The sequence below is a fragment of the Phyllostomus discolor genome, chromosome 5 (genome assembly GCF_004126475.2).
Source record: "Phyllostomus discolor isolate MPI-MPIP mPhyDis1 chromosome 5, mPhyDis1.pri.v3, whole genome shotgun sequence".
In the NCBI taxonomy this organism is placed as follows: Eukaryota; Metazoa; Chordata; class Mammalia; order Chiroptera; family Phyllostomidae; genus Phyllostomus; species Phyllostomus discolor.
In genome coordinates, this window is record NC_040907.2 from 12,394,312 (window position 1) to 12,403,981 (window position 9,670).

Sequence of the window (9,670 nt, forward strand, 5' to 3'; positions counted from 1 at the left end):
AAACCTCCCAAAGCGGCCACAACATGTTATTGTGCAACCGGCTGCAAATGTATCTCAATCAAACAGAAACATTCTTATCCTTTTCTCAAAAACAAAAAAAACCCAAAGCCCCCCAGTTACTCCATTCAGCTCTTACCCTTGGGAGTCTGGCTGATGTTCACTTCTTCTCTAATCCCAATCCCATCCTGACACTCTGTGCTCCATGCACTAAAATCGTAAAGTTTGCTGGCAACGGACCATGCCATACGAGTGGTAGAGGAAGAGAGAGAAACAGCACCATCCATGTATACATTTCTGCCGCAGGTCATGAGGCATCTCTAAGAGCTTTCCTCTATTAGCCTTTCTGCTTTCCCTTCGCCTTTAGCAAGAACCTCATGTGGCCGGGGCCTCAACACAGTGGGATCCCCTGAGCTCCACTCAGGAGGCAGCTGAGCCCTTGTTTGTTCTGCTTGTACTGGGTTGCCATGGAATTAGAGAGTAGCCCAGAGGATTTCCTGGGATCCAGAGACACATGTCTCCCTGTTCCCATCGTGCAAGTGTACTTCCCCCTTGAAAACCAGAGTCACTCACTCCAGCCAACAGCGAACCACCCCGCTACTTTTTCCTCTGCGGGTCCAGGGCACGATGAGCCTGCAATGGCCAGATGTCTCTCTCAGTTTGCATATCAGTGGGACCTCTGTGGTGTGCCCTGGTGCAAACATCCTTCCTTTACACGCTGAGGCCTCTGAATTAGCAGAACCAAAAGTCTTGGGGAGGGGAGTACATATTTTGTAAGCTCTGCAGCCCAAGGTTGCCTGATTCATGGGCTCTGGAAAAGAGAAACATCATCTTGCACTGGCTTCTGATTCACAGCATAAGCTAAATTTTGGCCAACACTTCCAATCCATGCAAGGGTGTCTTCTGGATGATTCCGAGTCCCAGTAGGCCATGTCACCGTCCCATAAAGACAGATGACTCTGGTGATAAGACTATGTGGCAAGACCAGTAAATCTCATGCTCACCTGCCAATTTATTTACTTCTTTGGCTGAGAAATGAAATCTCCAGTCAGCCGCAATGCTATTTGGGCTACTATGACGGGGAATAAAGCACTCAGCAAGTCCACCAATGATGTCGCTGGCAGAAGCATGACCGGCAGAGAATGCAAATCCATAGCCAGGAAAAAAAAAAGTTTGCTCCCGGGAGGGCCAATGTATGCTGCCTCCACAATGAAAGGAAGCCAATGTAACCAAGCTGCCACCAGGTGGCAGGCTGGTCCTCTCCAGACCTGGTACCACAGTGAAGGCTCAGAGTCACCGCTGTTGACAGCGGGGCACTCAGCTGTGGTGAGATGACTAAAACCCAGACCGCTGATAGCCATTCGAAATGCACTGTCCTTTGCTTCCTTAATAAAATAACCTTGATTTTATTCAGGCCACAGGTGTACCCAGCCGAAAGAAAGCATTTCCCAGCTTCCTTTGCCCCTAGGTGAGACCACATACTTGAGTTCTAGCTAATGAAATGGAAGTGGAGGCACACCCTTCGTTTGCTTCCGTCGCTCTTCCATCTTGACCATAATGACTGTGGAGTCTTAGACTGAAAGAGAAGTATAATGGTATGTTATTTAAAACCATTGTTTCACCCTGGCTGGTGTAGCTCAGTGTATTGAGCGTGGGCTGGGAACCAAAGGGTCACCAGACCGATTCCCAGTCAGGGCCCATGCCTGGGCTGCAGGCCAGGTCCCCAGTAGGGGGCGCGTGAGAGGCAACCACACATTGATGTTTCTCTCCCTCTCTCCTTCCCTTGTCCTCTCTCTAAAAATAAATAAATAAAATCTTTTAAAAAATAAATAAAACCACTATTATTTAGAGTTTTCTATAAGTCAAACCTACTTATAACTGATATATTGATAAGTAAGATTGCAGGGGGAAAACTAAAACATACCAATAATTACAATAAGTATAAATGGGATACTACTACAAGAAGTATTAAGACAAAGAGTCTCAGAACAGAGTTTTTAAAATATTTTTTAAATTTATTTTAGAGAGAGAGGAAGTGAGGGAGAAGGAGAGGGAGAGAAACATCAATTACACACCCCCAACTGCGGACCCAGCTCACAATCCAGGCACGCACCCCAACCAGGAATTAAACTGGTGACCCTTTGGTTCACAGCCTGGCACTCAGTCCACTGAACCACACCACCCAGGGCTCAAAACAGCTTTTTTAAGGCCAGTAATGTGTCCATTATAACACGCTCACTTATAACAAAGGACCAAAAGATTGAAAATAAGGCAAGGGCTCTTGTCTTGAGTCTTTGGATAGAATTCAGCATGTCCATGAACTTGGAAGAAAAAAAAATGTCTTTGTTTTCACTAACCTCTAATTAAAATGCAGTATTCCTGTTATTTATAAATATTGGCAAGTCACAGAAATATAAGTAGTACCTGTGACTTTGTCACCCATCAAAATCACAAATATTTTCACATCACCTTGTTGCATTATCCCAAAATATCTTTTACTCCTATCACTACTTCAAAGTCACAGTGGTTATATTAGGCCTACTGTTAGATCTTATTATTTAATACATTAATTTAAAAGTATATATAACTAATATCACAAGTACTTTAACTATTCTGATAATATTTTGGTACAATTTGTTTGCTTTATAATTCTATGCATTCAGAAACATTGTTTTGAAAAGGCGTTCATAGGCCTTGCCAGGCTGCCACGGCAGTCTATGGGCCGAAAAAGGCTAAGAATTTTGAAAATAAAGGAGTCCATGGGCGATAAACATAAATACCACAAAAAAAGATTCGAGTTTTTTTAATCATGAGAAACAAAAAGGAACGTCATATATGAAAACAACAAACAATAAGCCAAAAGTATGAAGTCTGCCTGAAAAGTCCAGCCATTGTTAATATAAAGGGAACGGTTTGTGTGACATCGATGTCACTAGGCAGCCAAGGAGAGGGGACTGGAATGCGCATGTGTGAACAGTGACGACTTCACTGTACTAGTCAGTGGGGGTGGTAGATGCTATTGAGTGAGCACGTGTACTGTGTAGCCACAGCATTCCAAATGAGTGAGTAGAGCAACGAATCTGCATATTTTGCATTAAGCTTGAACATTCCTCTGCAGAAACGATTCAGCTGATTCAGAAGGCCGTAGCTATGGGCAACTGGTGATTGGCAGCCCCATCACGACAAAGCACCCACTCATGCATCACATCTCATGCAGAATTTCTTTGTGAAACATCACATCATCCAGGTAACTCAGCCCCCATAGTCCAGATTTGGCACTTTGCAATTTCCGGCTTTTCACAAAACCAGAATCACCTTTGAAAGGGAAGAGATTTCAGACCATCAATGAGACTCAGGAAAATACCAAGGGGTAGCCAATGGCGATTAGGAGAACTGTATGTGGTCCCAAGGTGCCTACTTTGAAGGGGACTGAGACATCATTGTCCTATGTATAATGTTTCTTGTACTTTGTATCTTCTTCAGTAAATGTCTCTATTTTTCATATTACATGGCTGGATACCTTCTGGACAGACCTTGTACATAATAATGGCAAACATATTTGCATCTAACAATTTAGTTTTAAAAATATAAAGCAGCAACTGATAAGAATACATGAAAATATTGTATATGTGTACACACACATAGAAAATGAACAGTCAAGTTGGAGACTTTTAAACAACCTCTCTCAGAAATGAATAAACACAAATAAGAAAGGCAGTGTTTTTGAGGAGCATGATCAATTAGTTCCATGTATCTCATAGAACTTTATGCCCAACCAATCTAAAATATACAAGTTTTTCTGTACCTATGGAACATACAAAAAAAAAACCCAACCATGTGCTAAGTCACAGGCAAAGACTGATAGATCAGGATTTTCCAATGTGATAACAGAATACCACACATGCCTTTATGTCAACAGTTTTGAAAATGTAGATGAAAGTAACAAATTCTCAAACGCACATACACAACTAGTTTGCTGAAATTAGCTCAGAAGCAACAGAAAACCTGAAAATACGAATAGTTCTACAACATTCAAAGAAATTAGATTGACAATTTAACATTTTTTTAAAGGAAAACATAAGACTTGGGATGATTTTTCAATAAAATCCTTCCAAAACATCAAGGAACAAATTATTCCAACCTCATATAATTCCTACAGAGGCTAGATGAGAGAGTTTTAAGAGAATATTGAAAAACTCATTCTAAAAATATATATATATAGAAGATCAAAGGCTCAAGGGGGGTCGGGGAAGAGTGACGGTATTTGGCCTCCAGAAATCAATACCTATTAGGGAGTTATGATAATAAAGGTGGGTGTGGTATGGGTGCAGAAGTGAAACGAATTGCCAATAGAACATAACAGTGAGCCCCAAACCCCACTCATATAAACATTTAAAATCCAACACAGCTGGCACTGTGAACAGCTAGAGAAAGGAAGGGACATCTGATGGGCAGAGCTGGGATGCTCGGACCTCCATAGGGATCCCTCCCTCACACCAGCATTGATAAAAACTAATCCCCGATGAATGAGGGATTTCAAAGTGAAAAGAAAACAAAGACTTTTCAGAAAACACTGTCCTATGAATCCTCTTACGGGTACATGAGGGAGTATCTCAGTTTACCTAGGCTACTGGTCACCAGGTACGGGCACACCTGCCGTCTCCCGGCCCTGCAGCACCGGGTGTCAGCCACACTCACGTCCCATCAGCAGTACGTGAGGCGCCCAGTCTCCCCTCGTTTTTACAACACCCGCCATCATCCTGCTTCTTCCTTTTGCCATTCGATGGGTAGAGAGAGGCATCTTGTCTTAAGTTCCTTTCTGTGACTGTAAGAAAAGTTGGGCAAATACTTCTTGCCAATTTCTGTTTCTTTCCTTCCGAAAACTGCCTGTTCATACCCTGTGTCCCTCTCCCTGTAGAGTTTGCTGCCCTTTTCTTGTTGATGTACCACGAGTTCTCTACCTAGTCAGTATACTATCCAGTTGCTATTGTTCCAGCCATTAAAAGATTTTTTTTCAGTCTCTTAACCTTCTACTCGCTTTGTCTATGTTCTTACTTGAACAAGACTCCCTAATTTTTATGTGACCAAATTTGAAGACTTGAATATTGGTAGAGAAGTTCTTTCCACCCCCATTCCTTCCGTAAAATACCTGTTGTAGTCTTTTGCCTACTATCCTGTTAAGATACTTGTCTTGCCCTGACTGGCGAGGCTCAGTTGGTTGGGTGTAGTTCTGTAAAGCAAGGGGTCGCTGGTTCAATTCCTAATTGGGTTCAGCCCCAAGTCCGGTTATGTACAAGAGGCAACCCATTGATATTTCTCTCTCACATTGATGTTTCTCACCCTTTCTTCCTCCCTCTGTTCCCCTCTCTTTAAAAATAAGTAAATCAATAAAAGATGCTTGTCTTATTCTTACTGATTTTAAAAATTCTTGGTATATGATGGGCCTGAATCCCTCTAGGGGCTGATAACTCCCCAACATTTCTAGCCTACCCTCTGTGTGGGCTGAGCACACTCCTGTGCCAAAGGCAAGCTTTAGGTAGCAAAGTCATGGGTATGTCCGGGGTCTACCCGCTACAGCCAGAGGTGCCCTCCGGGTGGCTCAGCGTGTGGGGGAGACACTGACAGTATTGACTATGCCCGCTGCATGAGTTTCCTGTGCCACTGCCCTAGCAAACTGGGTGGCTTACCACAGTGGAAACTTACTTCCTCCCAGAGACAGAGGCTGAAAGTCCAAAACCAGTGGGTCAGTGGGTTGGTTCCTTTTGAGGCCCATGAGGGACAATCTGTTCCATGCCCATCAGCTACTTTCTGGTGATGGCCAGCAAGCCTTGCATCCCTTGGCTGGTAGATGCATTGCTCCACCTTCACATGCTGTTCCCCCTGCCTCTGTGTGTCTTCTCATGACCATCTTCTTATATGGACACCAGTGACATTGGATTAAGGGCCCACTGTACTCCAGTCTGGCCTCATCTTGACTAATTACACTGGAAATGACCCTAGTTCTAAATTAGATCGCAGCTGGAGGTACTGGAGGTTAAGACTTCAAGTTTTTTTTTTTAGATTTTACTTACTGATTTCAGAGAGAGGGAAAGGGAGGGACAATGAGAGGGGAGAAACATCAATGTGAGAGAGAAACATTGATCAGTTGCCCTTCACGTGCCCCTAGTGAGGGATCTGGCCCACAACCCAGGCATGTGTCCTGACCAGGAATCAAACTGGTGACCTTTCAGTTTGCAGACCAATACTCAGTCCACTGAGCCACACCAGCCAGAGCAAGATTTCAACGTTTCTGTCGGGGCAGAGACACAATTCGATCCGTAACACCCACCTTGTTCACTATGAACATCTACCCATCATTTAAGACTTGCGGGGGAAGAAAAAAATCTCTCTACCTTTCTAGTTTCTTCCAGGTAGTTTATTAATTAAAGCAACATGAGACAGATTACCAGGAGGAAATAATCAAGGTTAATTACATATGTACCTACAGGAACCCTGCATACATGATGGAGTCAGAGACCTCACATACACGAGAGGTTCAGAAATGGACAAAAATGAGGTGTACATGACATCTTGAGTTAAGGAACTAAGTTTGGCACCTGCGGCTTCAGAAAGAAGGAGGGTCATTTGCAGATGAGTAAGAACAGCTGTTGAGTGGTTAGATGTTTGCCCTGCCTTAGAGACTAGTCGTAAGAAGTTATTTCTGGTGCTAACTTTTATTATGGGCAAGGTCCCACACTTAAATTCTTTAAGGGAGAGGTTCAGGTCTCTCTGGAGCTCACAGGGTCTTAATTGCCTTCAGCTAAAAATAACCCACATGCCAAAGTAGCACATCTTGGGGAGGCCTGTTCCGAACCCCTTCAGACTCCTCTTCGCCTCTTGGGAAGCTTTTTCCAACAACCAACCCATCACTCCCTCCAGACTGTTAAGTTTCCATCATCGCCATGGCACCCAGCACCTCATCATATGTCATGGTTGTTTTCTACTTGTCTGCGGACTTGTCTGTCTAGCTGTTGTTCCTGAAAGGCCGGTGCCAAGCCTCATTCACCTCTGATTCGCCAGTTCCCCACACAGGGCCTGGCACAGAGTACTCGTTATGACATGAGCTAACAAGTGTTGAACACTTACCACATACCAGTCATTGAGCTTTACATATATTATCTCACTTGATTTTTACAACTATCCTAGGAAGTAGTGTGTTTATCTAGACGCCACAGAAACAAAATTCAAACAAGTTTAAGCGGGAAGTGAATGCATTGGATCAATTAAAGGAAGGTCTAGAAGCATGCCTTCAGGAATGGCTGGATCCAGATGCTCAGAGAGAAATCAGGGTTCTTTTCCTCTCATCTCTGCTTCTCTCTGCCTGGCTTCACGTTGCACGCAGGGCCCCTCTACCCAGAGCACAAGCCAGCTGTCAGCAATAGGCACATCCTGTTAGCCTAGTAACCACAATGGGGAAAACCAACACTCTGGCTGACTCAGCAGAAAGGCGAACTCTCTGACTGGCCATTTTGTGTCACAAGCCTGTACCCGACAGGGAGTGAAGCACAGGGATTGGCAGCCCACCAGAAGTTCTCCCCTCAAGAAGCCAAAATAAAAGAAATGGAAAACTCTCCTGAGCCAAATAAAACTGGTCAGCATGAGCCACCACGGTCGGGGTAGTGCTGTCCCCTCATGTAAATGAGGAACAGGGGGTGCAGAGTGACACACTGACTTGCCTAGGTGCCCAGCTGGTAACAAGAGGGTCCACACGGCTGAGTCTATGCCAAGGCCAGCATCCCTTGTATGTCCATCATGCCAGCTCCCCACACTTTCTGGGACGGGCAAGAGCCCAGGATTCAGATGGAGGCAAACAGCTGGGGCTCGAGGTCCACTTCTGATCGCCATGTGCCCAAGGGTTCTCATCATGAAGGGTCCTCAGTAAAATATGGGCAGTAATATTGCCAGTATCTACCCCAGGGTGAAGACTACGTGAAAACATTCAAATCGTGCATTTAGCACAGTCCCTGCATGTGGAAAGGTCTAGATAAGAGTTGTTATTATGAGTAACTGTTCACTGAATGAGTCAGCAAATGAGTGGTGGCTGAGCCCTAACGCGGGGACTCTGGGCGGTTCTCCTCACAGAGGAAAGACCTAGGGGTGGGGCGGGGAGGGCTCTGTGGCCTTGACAGTCTCCACCACCACTCAGAGCCCCTCCTTGGATACTCCTGTTCTTGGAGTTGGGCAATGAATTTCTTAATTTTCTTTTTTTGTTTGTTTTTTTTAAACCAATGTGTTGGTATTTCTTTTCTTTTTTTTAGATTTTATTTATTTATTTTTAGAGAGGGAAGGGAGGGAGATAGATAGAGAGAGAGAGAGAGAGAGAGAGAGAAACATCAATGTGCAGTTGCTGGGGGTCGTGGCCTGCAACCCAGGCATGTACCCTGGCTGGGAATCGAACCTGAGACACTTTGGTTTGCAGCCCACGCTCAATCCACTGAGCTACGCCAGCCAGGGTACATGCTGGCTGCAGGGTGGAAATTAAAGCGTGTTTAGAAAATGTTATTACTATCATTGATCAGTAACTTAGCTTTAAACACGTTTCCAGGCCCACTCTTCCCACCCATCCCATGGCCCCAGCCCCTTCTGGAAGGATTCTGGAAGCACTGCTCCCCCTCAAGCTCCGTACTCTGGGTTTGCGATGGGCGTCGTCCCCGTTTATGACCCTGTTCAGGGTAAGAGCTCTGAAGGGGCCAAGGGCCATACTTAGCCTGGAGGTGACCCCAGTTCTCCTGGCACTGTGGAGCCAAGGAGTCCAGCTCCAGGCCTGGGTGGGGCTGGGCTGAACTGGCAAGGGTCAAGGCGGGGCCAGGGGACAGGAGCAGGCTGCTCGTGGAGGTGTCTCACAAGCCTGGCGGGCCAGCAGGGCCCTACAACCCTCTTCCCAGTGGTCATTATACGCGGTCCCCAAAAGCTTTAGAATTACTCCCGTGTCCAGTGGGCACACACAGTCCCAGGACATCCTTCACTTTTCCTCCCAGAGCCTTGGTGGAGGGACCTTTGGGAAGCTGGGCAGTGCAGGGTGGAAGCCGGGTCCATTCCCCGGGTTCCCCTACCAGCCCTGCCTCAGGCCCAGGAAGCTGGTCTAGATGCCGAAGGCACAGGTACAGGAAGAAAATGCAACAGTAAGGGAGGAACCAGCTGCTTCCTTCCCCTGGATGTGCGGGAAGAAGGGGGTAGGGGTGGGGGTGGGGGGAGTCAAGCCAACTTGCCCAACTCTGCAGAGGCCCAGCGGAGTCTCTGTGTGGCTGAGAGCTCCCGGCCGGCCGAGGACACGGGGGCCAGGCTGCAGAGTGCAGAAGTGTCAGCATACAGGACACAGAGATGCTGACTCATCCCCCCTATCCCCTGCCCTCTGCCCTTCCCCTTCTCCCTCCCCTCCCCCTTCTCCACTCCCACCCAAGCCCTCAGAGAAACCACTGATCCCCTCCTGCCTGCTGGGGGTCCGGGGACATTTGGATGCCTCTGGACGCCCTACCTGGTGTTCTGCTCTCCCTGTGTAATCCTGGCCTAGTCACTGAAGGACATTAATCCAATTGACATGGAGTCACAGAACGCTCATGTCCTGATGTCCCAGGATCCTCCGACCACCATCACTGCACACACATCACCTCATTCGGCCCTAACGACAACTCTG